Source organism: Eulemur rufifrons, chromosome 5 (assembly GCF_041146395.1).
Source record: "Eulemur rufifrons isolate Redbay chromosome 5, OSU_ERuf_1, whole genome shotgun sequence".
NCBI classification, from domain to species: domain Eukaryota; kingdom Metazoa; phylum Chordata; class Mammalia; order Primates; family Lemuridae; genus Eulemur; species Eulemur rufifrons.
The window spans coordinates 30,620,110-30,642,074 of NC_090987.1; the positions used below are offsets into that span (position 1 = coordinate 30,620,110).

The window sequence follows — 21,965 nt, forward strand, 5'->3', positions numbered from 1 at the left end:
CCCTTCTATAGTTACAGAACCTCCAATTTTTGCTAGCACATGGACCATTAGAATAAAGATACATTTCCCTCTCCTTTGCAGTGAGGTTCTAGTTGATATGAGAGGAAGTCTTGCATGTAACTTCACATAGGTGTCTAAGAAGGACTAAAACATGCCCCTTCTTCCACTCTTCCTCCATCCTGCTGCATGGAACATGAATGTGATGGCTCAGATTTCACTTTAGACCACAAGGACGAAAACCAGACCCTGGGTCAGCAGATAAGGAAGTTGAACAATCCAGATCCCAGGAAGCCACAAGCTACCATACCAGCCATGAGCTGTCCATGCCCAGACTCAGACATGGGAGAGAAGTATCTCTTCCCTGCTTCAGCTGCTCTTACTCTGTGTCTCTGCAACAACTACTAATACCCAATCCAACCCTACAGCATGCAAGGAACCCAGGTATGCCAAGCAGGGCAGAAACGCCAGAGTCTGACCTCACAGAAGTAAGCAGAAACACAAAGGCTCTGCAGGACACAAGGCCACACAAAGGACTCCAGCAGCAGGAATCAGCAGCAGGAATCAGCATGTCCCTCAAGGATGCCATGAGGACAACCGCACTCCAGGAGCCTCTTCTTTCTCTTTTCATCCCCAATCAACTCTGCTCTGTCCCTTTTCTCTCCATCCTCACTTCCTCAGACTTCCTCAAATTGTCTGTGGGTGATTGTGGCTTTTTCACTCTCATGGCACCATGCTGGACTTGGGGCCTCTGTCTTAGTCTTGCAAGTTAAATTCTCAGGAAGATAGTGGAGTGGCTGACCCCACTTATCTTTTCAAGCTGGTTGTATCACAGTAGGTGCTACTGACCTGGTTGCCTTGGGTACGGTGCACACTTCAGAGGAGTACAAAATAGGACCAACAGAGAACACCTCTGAGCAGGGACTATGGGGGTCAGAAAGTTTCCTCTGGAAGGTGATATAAATATGGTCGGTGCTATGACTGGTCTACCTCACACAAGATGGTCAGAATCTATCTGTTTAAATTCCAGCCTCCAAATGGAAAAGATATAAACAAAGGGATCTGATCTAGAATCCCAAACCCCAATTGAAACATTCCAAGGGTCTGACCTGGGATTTTACCCATGTCAGAATTCAAATGCAAAATGCTACTTTTAAAAGGAAGAGGGAAAGGGATGGGGAAGGTCTTCCTTTAATGAGAAGTAAAGAAGATACAATTATTTTGCCCCTTCTCTGGTACACTGCATCACCTGAGAGAAGGGAAAACTCTGTATCTTCCAGAAAGCACTAGGGATCCAAACTAGAAATTGGTATTTCCTCTCTTGACGGCTTCTTCTAACGAATTGCTTAAAAGTGGCTTTTAAAATAAACAAGAGCTAAGAAAATGAGAGTAATTTTAATACCATTCCCTACACATGTTCCATGAGGGATGAGGGTAAATAAGTCTCGAAGCCTTAGTTGTTACACATAAAGTTGGAAGACAGATGAGATTTTATATTTCTCACAATACTGTGATAGTCATTAGTGCTAAGCACTAAATATTTCTGATTTTCTCCACAGACACATGGTAGGTTTGCACTTTTCCACCCCCTAGAAATATAGGTTAGCCCTGTGACTTGTTTTCGCCAATGAGATGTGAACAGAAATGTCATGCCTCACTTCCATGATGCTTTAAGAGACAGTGTACAATTTGCCCTGCTCTCCTTCCCTCTACAACAGAGCTGGCAACATTCTACACAGTAACCGCTCCCTCAGCTTGGGTCCCAGAGGGACAATAAGGCAAAACAGAGTCCCAGCCAATCAGTCACAAAGCCAACGAGTTTTGCTGTTTTAAGCCACTGAGATCTGGGGACTGACTGTTTGTTAGCACAGCAGCGTATCTCTTCCTACTCTGATAGGTACAAATGTGAATGCCTAAATATTCATAATTGTTTTGTCATCACTGCTAATATAAAGACTAGTTTCAAGGTGCTGTACTTTCTTACCATGCTAAAAAGAACAGCACTTAAAAAAAAAAAAAGAAAATGCAGGCAACTGAAGCCTTGAAGCAAGAGATGGTCTAGTTTAGCTCCAAAGTTTAGCTGGAAAAAAAAATTCCTGTTTAGAAGAGCCAAATGTAAGCAATGGTTTTAAATTAATAAAAATGTTAATAATTACTGAGGTGAGATAATGAGTATATGACAATTCATTATACTATTCTCTATACTTCTACACATATTAGACATTTTCCACAATAGAAAGAAAAGAAAGGGAAAAAAAGATCTGAACGGTCTTAAAGAACTTTTTTTAAAGTGCGACTGATTTTAAGCCCTCCGAAAGAAAAAAAGTTTCTAAAACACTTTTAGAAAAGTTAAAAGACTTTTCCAATGTTATTTACACACAAATCGTAGAAATGGAATATCTTGGAGCTGCTAGACTATGAAACCATAATAAATATAGATTTATTCATAAACTATAAAAATATGAGATGCCTCATTGTTTTTAAAAAACCTCTCCTTAATTCCTAATCAAGTTTAACCAGATATTTTTCATGGGTTCCAAAATTAGAAAATATTTGAGATGAAAAGTACACTATCGGTTATTCAGGGTAAACTCCTTGTTATTACTGATCAGGAAATTTAGGTCTAGTGACATAGGTAGTCAGTGGCAAAGTAGAACCTAACACCTAGGTCCTGGGTCCTAATTTATGTAGTTGCTACCTCATTAGGTTGGGGGACTAGCCTATTTGACAGTAACCTGGTGTTCTTGCGAGCATCCAGAAGAAGGATCCTGTTATTTCTTTCTGTGGCAGTTCTGCATTATGATACCTGATGGGATGCCTTTAGCCGTAAGTGAATAGAAGTTCTACCTCAAACTGCTTAAACATAAGTAAACTTACTGGCTCACATAACTGCTAGTCCAGGGAGAGGGTGGAGTTCAGAGTTGGCTTAACCTAGCAGCTCCAGCTCCATTCCCTTACAATTTTCTCAGCTCTGACCTTCTTGAGCCGATTTTTTTTTTTTTGAGTTTGATAATAATATTCCCACAGAAGCTCAGAGCCTCACACTCACATGCAATGATGTCTACATAAGGAGAGGTGGCCTCTTCCCATGCTTTTGACAAGGAAAAAAGTTTCCCTGAAGCTTCTGCAACTTTCCTCAGCCTAAAATGGTAACATGTCTATTTCTGAATCAATCCCCAGCAAGGGGAATGGGTGAGCATGACTAATACAGATCACTCAAGGTCCAGCTCTGCCACACAGAAGGAAGACAGGCCATGATGAGGAACAACCACAGGCCACTATGAGGACAGCCACAGGTTCCTAATGTATAGCCCAAGGAGCCTTGGAAAGGTAAGGAGTTGCCTCATTAACTCTTTCCAGATAAATTATATAATTAACGTATGTACGTGTGTGTCAAAGATACATGATACTACCATTTAAAAATATGTACATAGGAAGGGATGTCACCAAAACAGCAGAGTAGAAGCAATCTGGCTTCACTCTCCCCTACAGAAAACCAAAAACAAATATTCAGCTCCAAGATTATTACCAGCAATATCCCAGAACTCAAATCTGACACTGAGACGATCTCCAGGGCCAAAGAGAAGTGAAAACCTCTGAGCAAACATTAAGAGGAACAGACTTCTGTAGCCACAACACCTCTCCCCCAATCTACCAGGCCCTGCACACTTCCTTCCAGTCTCATAGTTTCCACACTGGAAAAAGATCAAGGTGAACAGCCAGTTTCCCCACCGTCTTGGGTTCCCTTGTAAGAAAACTCAACCCATGGGAAGCAGCACAAATGCCTGCATGGAGAAAAAGCCCTGGGGGAGCTAGAGACTAAGAGGGTAGGAGGGACTAGAAACCCTACCTTACAAAAAATGCTAAAGGGAGTTCTTTAATTTGAAAGAACAAGATACTAACATGCAAAAGGCAAACACTTGTAGGTATAAAGCTCACTAATAAAAGTACATAAATTCAGAATATTCTAATACTATAATTGTGTTGTGTGATCCACTCATATCTTTAGTATGAAGACTAAAAGAGAAATGTATCAAAAATAATAAATACAGCATCCTGTGAAGAGACAATATAAAGAGATGTAGATTTAGACAAGAAAAATTCATAATGGAGGGGGGGTAAAGTGTAGAGTTTATTAGATTTTCCCCTTGTTGTTTCTTTTCTTTGTAATCAAAGTTATACTGCCATCTGTTATATTTATGGTTTTTATAAGCCTCATGCTAATCACAAAGCAAAAATCTATAACAGATAAAGCTGGGCATGGTGGCTCACGCCTATAATCCTAGCACTCTGGGAGGCCTAGGCAGGAGGATTGCTTGAGCTGAGGAGTTCAAGATCAGTCTGAGCAAGAGCGAGACCCCATCTCTACAGAAAATAGAAAAATTAGCCAGGTGGAGGTAGTGAGTGCCTCTAGTCCCAGCTACTCAGGAGGCTGAGGCAGGAAGATCTCTTGAGCCCAGGAGTTTGAGATTGCAGTGAGCTATGATGATGCCACTGCACTCTAGCTGGGGCAATAGAGCAAGACTATGTATGTATGTATGTATGTATAAAGAAATCAATAAAAGCTGCACAGCAAAAAACAACAACAAAGTGAAGAGACAACATACAGAATGGGAGAAAATATTTGCAAACTATCCTTCCAACAAGAAAGTAATAACCGGAAAATATCAGCAACTCAAATAACTCAAAGCAAAAAAAAATTTTTTTTATTAAAACATGGGCAAAAGATCTGAATAAACATTTCTCAAAAGAAGACATACAAGTGGCTAAAAGGAATATGAAAAAATGTTCAGTATCACTAATCATCAGAGAAATGTATATCAAAACCACAATGAGATATCATCTCTCTCCAGTTAAAATGGCTTTTATCGAAAAGACAAAAAAATAACAGATGCTGGTGAGGATACAGAGAAAGGGGAATACTTGTACTCCGTTGGTGAGAATGTAAGTTGGTATAGCCACTATGGAAAACAGTGTGGAGGTTCCTCAAAAAACTAAAAATAGAACTACCATCAGATCCAGCAATCTCATTGCTGGGTATATAGCCAAAAGGAAGGAAATCAGTATATCAAAACAATATCTACACTCCTATGTTTATTGCAGCACTATTCACAATAGCCAAGATACGGAATCAACCTAAGTGTCCATCAACAGATGAATTGCTTAAAAAATGATACATATACATTATGAAATATTATTCAGCCATAAAAAAGAACAAAAGCCTGTCATTTGCAGCAACATGGATGAAACTGGAAGTCATTATGTTAAGAAAAATAACCCAGGCACAGAAAGATAAATACTGCACGTTCTCATTCGTGTGGGAGCTAAAAAAGTGGACCTCACAGAAGTAGAAAGCACAATGAGGGTTACCAGAGGCTGGGAAGGGTGGAGAGGAAAGGGTGAGATGAACAGAGATTGATTAATGGGTACAAAAATACAATTAGATAGAAGGATAAGATCTAATGTTCGATAGTACAGTATGATTATACTTAACAATAAATAATGTATAGTTCAAAATAGCTAGAAGAGAAGAATTGGAATGTTCCCAACATAAAGAAAAGAAAAATGTTTGAGGTGATGGATATTCCAAATACCCTGATTTGATCATTACACATTGTATGCCAAGTATCAAAATATCACACGTACCCCCAAAATATGTACAACTGTTATGTGTCAATAAAAAAGGAAATAAAAAAATCTTAGAATGTTACTTAAAATATAAGTTGTGAACTGTTTTATAACAGTGAATTTAACTGCTTAAAATCTGTGAACTCTGTATTAAAGTGTTAAACATGCTTCTTTAAAAACATTTCTTACTACTGCATTTAAAATTTTACTGTGAGGAATTTACATATACATTTTGAAAAGATGAATCTTATAATATTACTTAAAAAATGAGGTATGAACTGTTTTATTACAGTGAAATGAACTCTTTATTAAACTCTGAACTCTGTAATGAAGTCTTCATACGTGTTCTTTAAAGATTTTTAAAGATTTCTTAAGATTGCCTTTAAGCCCTCTTATGAATAGTTTACATATATATGTCGAAAGATTAATCTTAGAATGTTACTTAAAAGATGAGCTGTCAACTGTTTAATTGCAGTGAATTTAACTTTCTACCAAATTGTGAACAATTTTGTAACGAAATGTTTAAACCTGCTTCTTTAAAGACATTTCTTACTATTGCATTTAATGCCTGACTGCAAGGAGTTTACATACATGTTAAAAAGATGAACTTAAATTGTTACTAAAAATATTTAAATTGTTCTATTATAGGGCCTTTGACTATTTTTAAAAATATATACAGATACTCTAAAAACTAATAAATCCAAATTCATTTAAATGTATTAACTAATCCATGTTAATATTTTAAACAGCATACAGGTAATGTAGCCCCAGACTACCTGGGTTTGCGTCCTGGCTCTGACACCTATTATCAGGTCAGTTCACACAAGTCGTCTACATCACAAGACTGTTGTGATGATTAAAGGAGCAGTGTGTAAAGGGCCGAGATCAGACACAGTATCAGCTGTACTGAGCAAAGCACTAAATAAATTCTAGCTATTATTGGTCTCATACAAGTAAACTATTAATACTATGATGTGATGAGTAATGAAATTATTTAACGTTAAAAGGAGCCTGGAGGAGGTATTTCTTTTTAGCTGCCCAGCATTTCCCCTTTCTAATTTCCTTTTGGAGAATCACCTGTCCCCCACCTTGTACAATCTTGGTGAGAATGTAAATCTATGTCTCCCTTCCCACTAAGGAAGCCAAAGAGACGGAGATCCCTACAAATATCGTAAATAACTATTCTCACTGGTACATTCAGCATGACCTAGGTTCAGTCAATCAGATGCGCTCTCCAGGACTCTTCAATTTTGGGTAAATAACATGCAAAAATGAAATGACATATGGAGTTCAATCACCCCAGTGGTAACATACTGATCAGATCATTCCTGTAAATTCTGCCTCCCAGCATCCCAGAGCTGCCTTAGTTTCTGTTTCCAGCTTGATTCTCTAGCATTCCACCAGTTCTATAAAAGCTTCTAATTCCTTTCCTTACCTCCTGTTTGAGTGAGGTAGAGCTGAATTCTACTGCCTGTAACCAGAAAACCCAACTGAGAAGCGGACTAAGACCACGGCAGTATAGCTTGAAGGTACCATGCTGGGACTCAGACTGGAAGAGGGGCTCTGCTCAAGACAAGAACAGTAAATCCTGGAAAGGTGTTTTAGGAAGTGCAGTGAGAAGCCAGAAGCTGAGACACAATGAGCAACAGAATAAGGTATGGGGTCTGTCCCAGAGATGTGGGGAACTGCGCTGTAAAGAGTCAAGTTGCATGGGAAGAAGGGAATCCACCTAGTTCTCAATGAAACTTTCTGCCTGGTGAAATTTTAGGGCAAGTATTTTTATGATGCCCCTTTCAAAGAGCTATGTGACAAAAAAGTACTCAATCTCAGCTTCACTGGGGATCTGCAAAGATACAAAGGGGAAGACCTTTCCTAAAGAAGCAAGTCTCTGTGACCTTCCTCTTTCTCTGGTGTAAATCCTTTTTCCCTAGTCCAACACAATTTAGCATAGAGAAGGTTCAAGTTCATAATGAAACTCTATTACAGTTCAATAGTATTTAAAGGCAGAGAATAATCAGAAGGGAGAGAATAGTATAAAAGCTTCCCAGCTGGCCTGCTTCAGGTTTAAAGTCCTCAGCAATTTTCTCCAAGAATTCTATTTTTACTACTCTAGTCTGTATCACTAGATCCCAGTCTACTTTGACTAGTCTACCTATTTCTACCTTCCTACCCAACCTGAATCAAGTTAGTTACATATCCCATTTGGGGTCTCTGGCAAAAAGAAGTTTTTCTAGTTCCTGGCTCAGATAATCCCTTGCAAACAGACTGTGAAAGCTTCATGCTTCTCTCTTCTCTGACATGATCTACCCTAACCTCTATATTTAACCTCCAAGTTCTCCCAAAACTCTGTTTTCCCTGGTCTTCATAGTGCCCTCTCTCTAAAACACTCACTTCCTACCCTTTCATTTCTCAAAATGCACCCCAAATTTAACTTTTTAAAAATGCCTACCAGCAAGCCATACCCAATTGTTGATTTCTTTCCCTTCTAGCTTAGGTTTCACATTCTTTCATAATACTCTAATTCAAAAAAAAAAAAAAAAAAAGCAGCAACTCTCATCTGGCCCAGAAATATCCGTAACTTCCAATTACAATGTTAAGAAAAAATGACTGGGGTGGAACAATTACTTTTCACTGTATGCTTTTTGGTACTATCAGGACATTTTACCATGTGAACATGTTACTTGGCCTATTTTAGTAAAAGGTGAAAGATTTATATGATCTGAAGAAAAACCAGAGTATACTTTTCCTATTTTAAAAAAACGCTGCCATTATTTAATAATGCAATATAGATCACTGTCTTACTCTCCCAGTGGTATTTTTATGCAGAAATGTGCTGACATCAGATAGGGAGAAGAGAGTATCCCTAAATTCATAATTGTTTCTGTTCAGTTTTGTTTAGAGGGTGGCACGCAGACACACAGCAGCTGGTTGCCACAGGCTTATGGTCTGGTTACTAAACAAACCAATGCTCTTCTGCTGCTGAAAGTTTAAGAGAAATCTGAAGACATTTTTCAAGTCTCCACCTCTTGAATAGTTGGGACTGCAAGTACTTTTAGGCTCCCAAGTGATGGCATGACTGCATTAGCCACTGCCACTCCCCACCCAAGTCTGGGAGTTGCTGGTAAACTGGATAGATCCGGCCAGAGCTGGCAACCCAGCATCTGTGTGGGTGTGAGTGAAGTGAATCCCTGGCAAACCCCACCCCTCTTTGCCCTAAGCAAATCGGATCAGTCCAAATCATTTTATATACTATTTTATTACCCTTTTATTATATATGAGAGTATTTTACATAGGGTATTTTCCACGCTTTTGCAATAGTTAAATTTGAATATGGATTAGTCAAAATCTGCTACTACATTTAGGTGCCACACCCAAAAGATTTACCCTTATATTGAGAATGATCTTTAAGGCACCATCCAACCTTCCCCAGTGAGTTGATTTCTGCACTAGATATACCATATTCCTCCCCATTTTCAACGCCATCTCAATCCTCTGTTGGCAGCAACACCTAAGCTTGCTTTCTTTTTTTTTTAAGAGACCGGATCTTGCTCTATATCACCCAGTCTGTAGTGAGAGCAGTGGCGTCATCATAGCTCACTGTAACCTAGAACTCCTGGGCTGAAGCGATCCTTCTGCCTCAGCTTTCCAGGCAGCTGGGACTACAGGCATGCGCCACCATGCCCAAGTAATTTTTTTGATTTTTTTTGTAGAGATGGGGTCTCACTATGTTGCCCAGGCTGGTCTCGAACTCTTGGTCTCAAGCGATCCTTCTCTACCTCCCAAAGCATTAGGATTACAGGCATGAGCCACCTCATCCAGCCCGAAACTTGCCTTCTAACAGCATTATCCTCAGCAGCCTCAATCCTGGTGACTTGTCTTATGTCTCATGGCCCAACACCAATCTACCTATCTATACCTTAAACTTACCCTTCAGCTAAAACCAAACACAGACATGAAATATCTCCACCTCTGTCTCCTGATCATTTGGGGCTTAGATTCTCTCACACCTGCCAAACCTGATCTTCTCCATCTGCTTCCAAGTCACCTCCTATTCTCCTATTTAGCCAGGCTTCTAGTTTCGTGTGCTTAGCTTCTAACACAAAAGTCATACAACCTTTGTAATCGTATAATCTTTGATACACACAAAGTCCCCCACCTCAATGGACCTTTTAGCCTTACAATCTAACCCTACACGAGTCCCCCTTGTCATTGTTTCTGCTTCAACTTCCAGGATATTGACATTGCACAGAAAGTTCAGAAATGACACTGGCTGAGTCCACTGTAAATCCACGCTGACCAGCCAGACCAAGCCCCCCCCACCACCCGTCCGTGGAGAAAGCACCTTCCATGAAACCTGGGGGTGGGGCACACAGCAGAAGGTGAACAGTGGGCGAGCCAGTGAAGTTTCATCTGTATTTACAGCCGCACCCCATTGCTCACATCACCACCTGAGCACTGCCTCCCTCTCCCCCACCACCTGGTCAGTGGCAAAACTGTCTTCCATGAAACCGGCGCCTGGTACCAAAAAGGGTGGAGACTGCTGCTTTACACCATCTCCCCTGTACTCGCTCCATGACCCTCTGCCTTCTCCTGTGCCTGCACATCTCACAGACCATCCAACGATGCCTGTCTGACCCGACAGGGCAATCCCACCTTATCAGACTCAAGTTCTCTCCACCCCACTGTTACCTCACACTCCCTCTGCTCCTCTCTGGAGTCCCTCTTCCTTCCCAAGGGTAATACTCTTGACCCGTACACTTAATTACATCCCTTTCCACAGCCTTGGAAGCCTTGTTGCACAAACTACTCCTCTCCTCTCTCTTACACTCACCAGCCACCTCCACCCTCCTTTATCCTGAGCTAACTTTCAGGCCAAACTATGCCAGAGAGGAGGGTTTTGTCACCCCTTCCCCTCCAAAAACAAGATTTTAAAAAATGGAATTAATTGCCAACATTTAAAAACCAGGACATTTCACTTGAAAGATCAAGACTTCTAGCTCCTCTGGTAAAACAAAATCCTCACAACCATTAAGTGCACATACTCCAATAGCAACATCCTAGGAGCTGACTATGGTGGCCCCCTGCAATGGGCGTCACCATCTCCAGTCACCACAGTCAACCTTCCTAGTACCAGGTTACCCCACACTGACTCTCACCTACCTTACCTCCCTGGCCTGGCATACTCTACTGCCTATAAAAAGTTCTGCTCCTTCCCACCCTAAAAAAACATTTCCCTCACCTACCCCTAACACAAGCTACAACCTTCTTCTTTCTCCTCTCCAAAACACTTCCTCCAGGAACATCTACATTTGCTACCACCATGCATTCACCTTCTACCCCCTTATAACATGATTTATGCTCTTCTCTCACTGCTACAACCACGAGAGCACAGAAAGAACAAGAAATATTTTCACATCGCTGCCTGTTCAACAGCATTGGATATCAGTGACTGTCTTCTTCACAAGGTCTCTGCTATTGGCTGTCTCACCTTGCCCCTTCTAATTCTCCTGGGGAGGAAATCACGTAGACCTCCCAATGGTTAGATGCCTGAAAATACCTCCAAACGCCATGCAGACTCCTCCTCACAGACCCCAAACACTCAGAATGCTCCTTCTCCCCTGTAACACTGCCATCAGCCTCCCCAGGTCTTGGAATTTCTCTCAAGGAAAAAACAACAGAAAAAAAAACTCAGTCTGAAGGTCAGTATATTGGTTTATTCAACATATACTGATCATTCCTCAGACGGTAGGCACTAATGCTTAAGAGACCAGTAAGAGAGGATCCCTACCTTACCGAAGGAATTCACAGTCTAGAAGTGACACAGATGGATAAGCTGACAGTGGCAACATGACATATAACATGATATGATAAAGAAAAAACAGAGGCACTAAGGGGAATGTCCACTACCACCATTTGAGTCCAGGCCTCCTGCAAGAGTCTCCCAACTAGTCTCCATGCCTCCTCCTTCCCTATCCTACTCTCTCACTCAAATCCATTCTCCACGTTGCAGCAGGGGTGATCTGCTTAAAACCTGAAGCAGAGCTCTCTCCTGCTCAAAACCTTAACAGCGCTGAGAACAAGGTATCAGCTGTCCCATGCCAAGTTTTCTACTTTCACCTCATCCCCCTTCCCTTGCACCAATGGCCTGTCAGCCACACTGATCTTTCAGTTCCTTAAACAGACTGAGCCCTCTTCTGCTACATGGCCTCTGCACATACCATTCTTTTTAGTGAAATCCTCTTGCCCCTATTCTTTGTATTTACAAAATCCTTTGATCTCTGGGTCAGCTAAAATGTCATTTTCCCCATTACTTACTTAATTGTCTCTATTTTTGTCTGCCTCATTTGACTGATCAACGAAGACAGGAATCTTGCCGGTTTAGTTCACTTTGTACCCACAGTATCTGGCACACACCAGATACTCAATAAAGATTTGCTCACAGAGCTTTCCTCCTGCAGAGCCCTGACTGTAAGCATGCCCTCAGGCTTATACCTCAAGCTCTCCACCACTCCCCGTCTTCACCATCTCAACCTGAAGATGCTCATCTGTACCTCCAGACCAGATCTCTCCTGTAAGATCTAGTCTTTCAACTGTGATGCCTGCAGGATAGTTCCACCTGGAGCCCCTCTCTGGTCCCTGCAACCAGACATGCCCCAAGACACTCTTTTTTTCCATTTCTGTTAATGGTGGCATCCCCTTAGAAGGCGAGTGATTGACTTGTTTTTCCTTCACCCACTGACAGGAACATTTGATTCGATCTCTAAAAATGCACCTGTATGTTCCTGTACACAAAGTCATCTGGACTAATGCATCAGCCTCATTTCCTACATCTAGTCTTGTGAAATAACAATCACCCACCTACATGTACATTAAAGCTTAATTCTGATGATGTCAATCAATATCCTCATCAAAATCCTTCAATAGCTCCTTCCTGTCTTGCAAATAACATTCATACTCTTCTGCTTGGTATTCAAAGCCCTTCTCAATCTTGCACAAAACACCCTAGCAAGGCAGTCTAGTTTCGTGGCTGTGGTTAAGACCGTAATCTCTGGAGCCAGACTGCTGCACTAAATGCACAGACATGAGACAGGTATAGATCCCAGCTGTACCACTTAACCTCTCCATGCCATCTATTTGTTATAAAGAGCAAGTGAATTAACACAAGCAGAGCACTTAGAATAGTGCTTGGTATGTGGCCAGAGCTCCCTACACTGTGTTTTATTTGTGTTTTGCAGCCCAATCTCCAGTTATCAATAGCCTACATTTCAGTCTGTCTGAACTAACTCACAGTTCCCCTAATACTCCTCAAACTTTCCCATCTGAGGCAAGAGCCCACCACAGCCAAAAGATCAGCTGATAAGCTGCCGGTGTACATTCCCTCCTCTAACTCTAAAGCATTTCTAGTCAAAAGCTTCTGTCACAAAAGTTCTTTCTGTCCAGGAGTGTCTATACTCTCATGCACTGAAATTCCACAAATGCTGCTCATCAAAGAATTTCCAGCCCTGTCCAAAGATTCTCAGTCTACATTTAGCCACCCTTGTCTTGCCTCTACCTTCTCATTCCTCTTCCAAGTTTCAGATCAGAGACCATCTTACCTCCATTTTCCATCCTCAGTGGCAGAGCTGTTTTAGTTATCTTTTGCCCCTAATATAGGTAAAAGCTGGAACTATCATGGCTATTCCCTCTACAACAGTCGTATTACTTCAGATAGTGTTTCCCTTTGCATGGAAACAATTAAAATAATTAAAAATAATTCTACAATCCTAATATGAACACAATATGGACTTCAATCTCCAAAGCGTCAGGTCGCACCACTATGACAGTGCCATGCACAGGGACTTATAAATATTAGTAAAGTGTTTATTGATAACCAATTCCTAGGAAAGGACAAATGAGAGTTTCAGCAGTCCCAGAATTTTTCACTCACTCTTTAACCTAAAGCAAAATAGTAAACTATAAAACATAATTTTATATGTGTATTTCCATAATGTGTAATTTCCAAAGAATAATCTAATAACTTAGCATGTGGCTCTACCAATGCAATGCAAATCCTACTCTTTTCTATAAATGAACGGATACTTAATTTTTTTAAAATGGAAATAAGTCATAACTGCCAAAGACACAAAAATCTAGCAAGAACCATGGCATCTAAACCTAAGAAATTGTCTTCAATTCATTTCACAGCTCCCTAGAAAAGTTCTAACCACTGTCCCATAGTGTTTGTCCCATAGCCAAGGTTGTCAACCAAAAGATAACATACCAGAAGCCAATACTTAAAACATCTTTACTGATCCAAAACCAATCATATATTCTTTTTTTCAATTTCAGCATATTATGGGGGTACAACAGTTTAGGTTACGTATATTGTCCTCGCCCCCCACCCCGAGTCAGAGCTTCAAGCGTGTCCATCCCCCAGACGGTGCACATCGCACTCATTATGTATGTATACACCCATCCCCTCACCCCCCCATCTGTCCGACACCCGATTAATGTTATTCCTATAAGTGCTCTTAGGTGTTGATCAGTGAAACCAATTTGATGGTGAGTACATGTGGCATTTATTTTCCCATTCTTGGGATACTTCACTTAGTAGAATGGGTTCCAGCTCTATCCAGGAAAATACAAGAGGTGCTAGATCACCATTGTTTCTTATAGCTCCAATCATATATTCTTTAACATTAAAAGTCATAAATTATAATTATTTCAAAGGATTCTTAGAAGAATTTGTTTTATAGTTTGTAAGAATTTATAAGAATTCTAAAAATTAAAGAAGAAATGGATCATCTGAAATCAGAAATGCACTCTCAGCTCTCATCACTGCTGCTACACCTGCCCTAAAATCAATCCCAACCATCCCTTATCCTTAAGGACTAAACAGGGTTTTACACTGAAGAAGTCCCTATAAAAATACAAGGAAAACAGCAGAGAAATTAAACTGAATGGCTAATCACTGGTTTGTAATTTTATGAAGAATCAAGCGATACTGCTCTAGGCAGCGCTAGTCAAAGTGTTGTCCCTACTCAGCAAGCAGGCACTTAGTCCATGAGGAAGTAAACAGGCTGAGAGTAAGCATTTAGAAACTTTGATAATAATTTGACAGAGAAATTTTACACCTACTGAACTCAATTTAAAAATGGAAGTTATATATTGTAGCTTTCAATTTCACTTTTCTTGCAATTCGTATTTTATATGTATGTTAGGAAAACAGCAGCCCACGAAAGTGGAAATGTTAAAAACTGGTCCTTCGGGGATATTCATCTCCAGGAAGATGCAAGAGATGTATTTTTCCCTATTCCTCCCACTAAGTACAACTAAAAACTCTGGATATTACACATAAAACAAACGTAAAACAACTCTGAGTGTGCAGAGAGGGAAGCACACTGGCTAGAGATCTCAGGTCCCAAGAACAACACAATGGTGAGTTCCCTGGGATTTATTTTTGCCTCATATATTCCTCATATATCCCAGATTTGGAGCTGAAAATATATCTGCACCCCCGCCCCAACAGTGATAGAATACCTAGAGAGAAAATAAGTAAAGATATAGAACTCAACCGCACCATCTACCAACAGGATCTAATTGACACTTAGAGAATATTCCACCCAACAACAACAGAAAACATATTTTATTCAGGAGCCCACACAACATATACCAAGACAGACCATATCTGGGCCATAAAACAAACTTCAATAAATTTAAAACAACTGAAATCATCACACAGAGTGTGTTCTCCAATCACAATGGAATCAAACTAGAAGCCAAAAACAGAAAGGTAACAGGAAAATCTCCAAACACTCGAAATCTACGTAGCACACTTCAAAATAATCCATGGGTCAAAGTGGAAGTCTCAACAGACATAAAAACGTACATTGAATTTAATAAAAATATAACACATCAAAATTTGTGGGACACACCTATAACAGTGCTGAGAGGGAAACTTATAGTGCTGTGTGTCCTTACGAATATAAATGTAAAATCCTCAACAAAATATCAGTAAACAGACGTCAGCGATATATGTATAAAAAAATTATACACTATGACCAAGTAAGGCTTATGCCATGGATGTAAGGCTGGCTAGATATTTAAAAATCAGTCAAAAAAAATCAATCAATATAATCCATCATATCAATAGGCTAAAGAAGAAAAATCAGAGGATCGTAACAATTGATGCACAAAAGACATTTGACAAAATTCAATACCCACTCATGATAAAAACTCTCAGAGAGATAGGAACAGAGGGGAACCTCAACTTGATAAAGAGCATCTGCAAAAACCCTACAGTTAACATTCTATTTAATGGTTAAAGACTGAGATCCCCTAAGATCAGGAACAAGGTAAACAAATCCTTTGTCGCCATTCTTACTCAACATAGTACTGGTGTTTTACCCAGTGCAATAAGGCAAGAAAAGGAAATTAAAAGTATGTAGATTAAAAAGTAAGAAATTAAAGTGCCCCTATTTGCAGGTGACATGGTTGCTTGTCTACACAGAAAATCCCAAGGAATCTACAGAAAACTCCCGTAACTAATAAGTGGGTTCAGCAAGATTATAGAATACAAGATCAACATATGAAAGCTAATTATATTTCTAAATACTAGCAATGAACATGCGGGCACCAAAAGTAAAAATACAATTCCATTTACAATTGCTAAAAAAAATGGGAAATATTTACATACAAAACCAATGAAACAAATCTAATAAAATCAAACAAAACATACGCACAGGACCTGTATGATAAAACTACACAATGCTGATGAAAAAAATCAAAGATCTAAATATATGGAGAGATAAACTGTGTTCACAGATTGAAAAATGCAACATACATAGTAAAGATGTCAGTTGTCCCCAAATTGATACAGATCTAATGCAATTCTATCAAAATCCCAGCAATATTTTTTTGCAGATATAAACAAGGTTGTTCTACAATTTCTATGGAAAGGCAAAGAAACTAGAATAGCTAAAATAACTTTGGGAAAAAAAGAATATGGAAGGAATCAGTCTACCCCATTTCAAGATTTATCACACAGCTACAGTAACCAAGACTGTGCGATACTGACGGAGGGACAGACACATACATCACTGGAACAGAATCAGAGAACCCAGAAACAGACTCATACAAATAAGAAAGCTTTTTCAGCAAATGACCCTGAAACAACTGGACATTCACGGGCAAAAACAGAACAAAACAAAAAACCATTGATGTGAATCTCATGCAAAAAGTAACTCAAAATGAATCATGTAAAACTATAAAACCTTTAGAGAAAAAAAAAAATAGCCTAGGGGAAAATCTTTAGGATCTAGGTTGGGGCAAAGAGTTCCTAGACTTGACATCAAAAGCATGATCCATAAAAGAAAAAACTGAGCAACAGGACTTCAACAAAATTAAAAACTTTTGCTCTGCAACAGCCCTATTGAGGGGATGAAAAGATAAGCTACAGACAAACAACATATCTGACAAAGGACTAGTATCAAGAATATATAAAGAACTCTCAAAACTCAATAGTAAAAAAGACAATCCAATTAGAAAATGAACAAAAGATAGTCCTCTGAAGAAAATATAGCAATGACAAATAAGCACATGAAAAGATGCTCAACATCATTACCCATTAGGGAAATGTACATTAAAACCACAATAAGATATTACCACATACCTATCAGAATGGCTAAAATTAAAAAAAAAAACAGTGACTAAATGTGGTGGTGATGCACAGAAACTGATTGGTTATACATCAATGGTGGGACCGTAAAATGTTCTAGCCACTCTAGAAAATAGTTTCCCAGTTTTTTAAAAACCTAAACATGCAATTACCGCACAATCCAACAATTGCACTCCATGACATTCATTCCAGAGAAATACAGACTTATGTTCACACAAAAACCTGTACACGAATACTTATAGCAGCTTTACCTGAAATAGCCAAAACTGTAAACAACCAGATGTTCAACAGGTGAATGGTTAAAAGAACCATAAAAATATATCTGTACTATGGAATACTACTTAGCAATAAAAAGGAAGCAACTATTGATTCATTCAACAACCTGAATCAATCTCTGGAGAATTATGCTGGGGGTGGGGGGACAAATTCCAAAAGGTAATTATTTTATGATTCCATTTATCAAATATTCTTGAAATGACAAAATTATAGAAATGGATAAAAGATTTGTGATTGTCAGGGCTTAAGACAGGAGTAGAGGGGAGAGAGTAGTAGTCTTAGCTATAAAAAAGCAACATAAGGACTTGCAGCCAAGGAAATGTTCTGTATTTTGACTATCAATCACTGTCACTATCATGGGTCCGATATTGTACTATAGTTTTACAAGATGATACCATTGAAAGCAACTGGGTAAAGGGTACTTGGGCTCTTCATGAATTATTTCTTATAACCACATGTGGATCTATAATTGCCTCATCACAAAAAGTTTAATTTAAAAAAAAAACCTGGACCTTTACTCACTGTTCTAAGGGTCATTGCCCAAATGTGAACACTTCAGAATGGATCTCCCTTTCACCCCTTATTGAACCTAGCTTAGTGCTAGACTAAGTGAGGACACGGATATAAATGTAAAGTCTTATCCCTACCCCCCTAAACACCACACACTCCAGGCAGAGTGACAAAGACAAGCATAGATAAACACAGTGCATGAATCCAGAAAGGACACAGGATTTGAACAAATCTATGAATGAGAGATACCATTTCCGCAAGTGGATGTGGAGAGGGGGACATACTGGGAAGGAGAAGAAATCATATACAAAGGCACAGAGCCAGAAATAAACACAGTGCCTGAGGGGCATGTGTGTGTTGAGAAATAACAGAAAGATGGGTAAGCAGTGCGGGGTAATTATGGAGGGTCCCCAAAAGCTGGCTATAGGAGTTCAAATGTCACGTACTCAGAGAAGCCCTCCTCACCAACCCAACCAACCTAAAGCAGCAGCTCCCCTGCCCAGTCTCTCCAGAGCCCTTGACTTCTTTATAGCACTCATCATGAGCTGCAATCATTATGTACTTACATACATGTTTATTTAATGCTGTCCATCCCCCAGTTATCTTGAGTCTATAGCACTGGACTTGAGTCTGGCACACATTAATCACTCAGTAAGTATTAATTGAATAAATGAACAAACAGTAAGTATTCACTCCTAGCTCTCTTCTTTCTATGCAGCTGCCCCACTCCTCTTCCCCATTACCTGTTGCCTTTGTCCCCCCCGACCTACTTACTGCCTCTTTTATCCGATCTCTCCTCTTTCCTTCCTTCTCCACCTCAGCCTAGCTCTTAACCCATCAGAAAAATAAGACTCAGTATATTTTAAAATAGTGATTCACAATTGCAATGGTGTAACAATTTTCTAAATCTCAACCAATTAGGAACTGTATCCAAGAAATCTGTTACTGAAAACAGAGTACTAAAGTTGTATGTTGTTACATAAGCATGATAGATGTACATATTACATAAACAAATAAGTAAAAGTAGAAATAGGGTTATCCCTGTTGTGGCCTTACTTTTCAGAGTGTGAGAGCCTTTTCCCAGAACTGGATGATCCTATCTGGTCTATGGAAAGCCATCCATCAAAGAAAGGCAGAACACTTCTTGAGGATACCAAAGTCATGAAAAACCAGGAAAGACTGAGAAACTGTCAAAGACCGAAGACTAAGGAAACATGATGCCTAAATACAATGCAATACCTTGGACTGGATCCTAGAACAGAAAGAGGATATTAATGGAAAAACTGGTGAAATCCAAATAATGTCTGGAATTTAGTTTTTAAAAAAGTGATATAAGAGGCACTAACATGATTAAGCTTCAAATTTATTAATATTATTTAAAAGACAGGGCATGCAAGTGAGTCAGAAGCAAAACTCCGGTCAGGGTAGCTGGGGCTTCCAGCTGAAAAGCTACAAGTAGATCCCTCTTCATTTTGCCTCTAGCACGATGCTCTCACCTGATGCCATAAGAATTACCTTGCCCGTAACTGCTTGGGATTAACAACCAGTTTTAACTATTCTAGTATACTCATTTGTTTACCCAACAAGCATTTACTGAGGTACTGTAAAATCTCTAGGGATACATGGCTTGAAAAGGAAGTCACAATTTCTGCTCATATAAAGCTTAACTCTATTGAGAAAGCAAGGCATTTAACAAGTATTTGCATAAATGTTGAGTGCTCCCAGGAGTTTCGCAGTCCACTGCTTAAAAGAGGCACCAAACCATAAGAACATTCATTAAACCCAGTTATCATTGGCATTCTGAATAAAGGCTTCCAGACTCTAAAGTGCACACAAATAACCTGAAATCTTGTTAAAGCAGATGCTGATTCAGTTGACCTGAGTTGGGGCCTGAGATTCTGCATTTCTTTTAGACCCCGAGGTGATAGAGATGTTGCTGGTACAGGAACCACACGTAGAATAGCAAGGCTCTGAAGTACCATAGAAACAACCTCAAACTATCATGTAAGATGCAAGCTCCGTAAAAGCAAGGACATTTTGTCTTTCTTATTCACCGCAGTACCCAGAACTTAAAACTGTGCCTCACAGGCAGATGGCACTCAATAAATATTTATTTACGGAATAAATAAATGAATGTATGGTCTAGATCAGCGCTGTTCAACTGTAGCCACTCACCACATTCAGCTACTGAACATTCGAAATGTGGCCAGTGTGACTAAGGATCTGAATTTTTGAAAATTTAAATTTCAATAGCCACATGTGGTTAGTGGCTACTACACTGGACAATCCAGGTCTAGACACAGATGAGATGTAAAGAAGTTTGAAAGCCAACTCTGCCCTTAACTTGTGACCTGGAAAGTTACAACTTCTTAGGGCCTTAACTTCTTCATCTGTTGAAATGAACACAAGACCTCCTAACTCTCAGGGTTCTTGACATGAATTATCATAAACCAATGCATTAAACATAAGGTATAATTACGGTGACATTCTCTGCCCTCCAGAAACAGTGCACAAAGACTACTTTGCCTATTGCCCACGCTTACCAAAAAATGCCAAGAGAGTTTGGTTGACGGGTTGGTTAGCTCAGTGGCTTTGAGAATGAGCACAAGGTCATAAATTTGGAGTGGGGGGAAACCCTCACTTAGCAAAGTTGACCAGGTAAGAGAGGCAATGACAATGCAAATCATCACAATTCTTGGTAAATCTTTAAATGGGCATTGTATTGATTATGGGTGAGTAAATGACATTTCATTCATTCATTCTTCCAGGAAAGGCTGCCACATTACCTAAAGCCCGCTACTTCCCAACCACAGACTTTGCTAATTCAGGGCCGAGTCCTCTTCGGGGGCAGCGGGTCGGGAAGCCCCCACCCCCAGCTGCCGGCGCGTCCTCCCCTCCCCCGTCGCACCGGTCCGGCGGGGGTCAGGCTGGCACCGCGGCTCCAAGTACCACACGGCCAAACCCAGAAGCCATGTTTAGGTATATTTTTGTCAATAAAACAAACTTCCGTCTTCTAAAGAAAAACGGTTTTAACTCAATGTCAAACTAGGACGGAAACTCGCTGCTCGTCGCAGCTGCCAACCAGACATACCGCGTGTCTAGCGGCCCCGAAGTCCCCGACCCGAACCCGCGCCGAGCCCGCCCGCGCCCTGGCCCACGGCAGCGCCGGCCACAAAGGGACGGGGACGCGGACGCGATCGGGCCTCCTCCGCCTCCTCCGGCCCCGCGCAGGCGGCCCCGGCTCCCGGACGGCCCGGGTGCGGGCGGACACTCACCTCGCTCCGCGCGCGGCGGCGGCGGCGGCAGGCGCTCCTCGGGGCCGGCCCGGGCGGTCGCGGCGCGGTCCCGCGGGCCGCAGCGCGGGCGCTACTCTCGGGCCGCCGTCCGCCGCGCCGCCTCCTCGGCCACTGCCGGCGGCTCCCCCGGCGGGCGGGCGGGCCCGGCGCGGGCCCCGCCTCCGCCGCGCCCGCCCCCGCCTCCGCGCCGGGCCTCGCGGGCTCGGCGCGCTATTCGGGGCGGCCCCGCATGCTGCCGCCGCTGCCAGTCGCTCGGAGCTGCCTCAGCGCCGCGGGCCGGGGCCGCAGGGCCGCCCGCAGGCCGCTCGGGCGCGGTCCTGGCTGCGCGCGGCGTGCCGGGCGGCGGCGGCCCGTGCGGCTGCGCGGGGGAGGCGGGGGCGCCGCGCGCTCACCCGGATGCGCCGCCCCCCCTGCGGCGAGCCCACCTCGGGCTGCCCTCGGGCGCCGGAGGTCCCGGCGTCTGGCGGTGGCCTCCCCTCCCCGAGCCGCCCGCGGGCAGCGCGGAACCGCGGCGCCGGGGCCGGGGCCCGGGCGGGGGGGAGGCTCCGTCTGCGCAGGGCTCGGCCGGGCCGTCCCAGCGGTGGCCCCGAACCTGTGTACGG

At 41.5% G+C, this 21,965-nt stretch overlaps 1 protein-coding gene across 1 annotated transcript in view; it reads right to left on the reverse strand.

Annotated features, from left to right (window-relative positions):
• Window positions 1-21,417, reverse strand: part of GALNT1 (polypeptide N-acetylgalactosaminyltransferase 1) — a 93,950-nt gene extending 72,533 nt beyond the window's left edge. Inside the window, exon 1 of the mRNA XM_069468110.1 lies at window positions 21,343-21,417. The gene's annotated coding sequence lies outside the window, so the exon portion shown is untranslated. The remainder of the gene's footprint in view (window positions 1-21,342) is intronic.
• Between the last annotated feature and the right edge of the window lie 548 nt (window positions 21,418-21,965).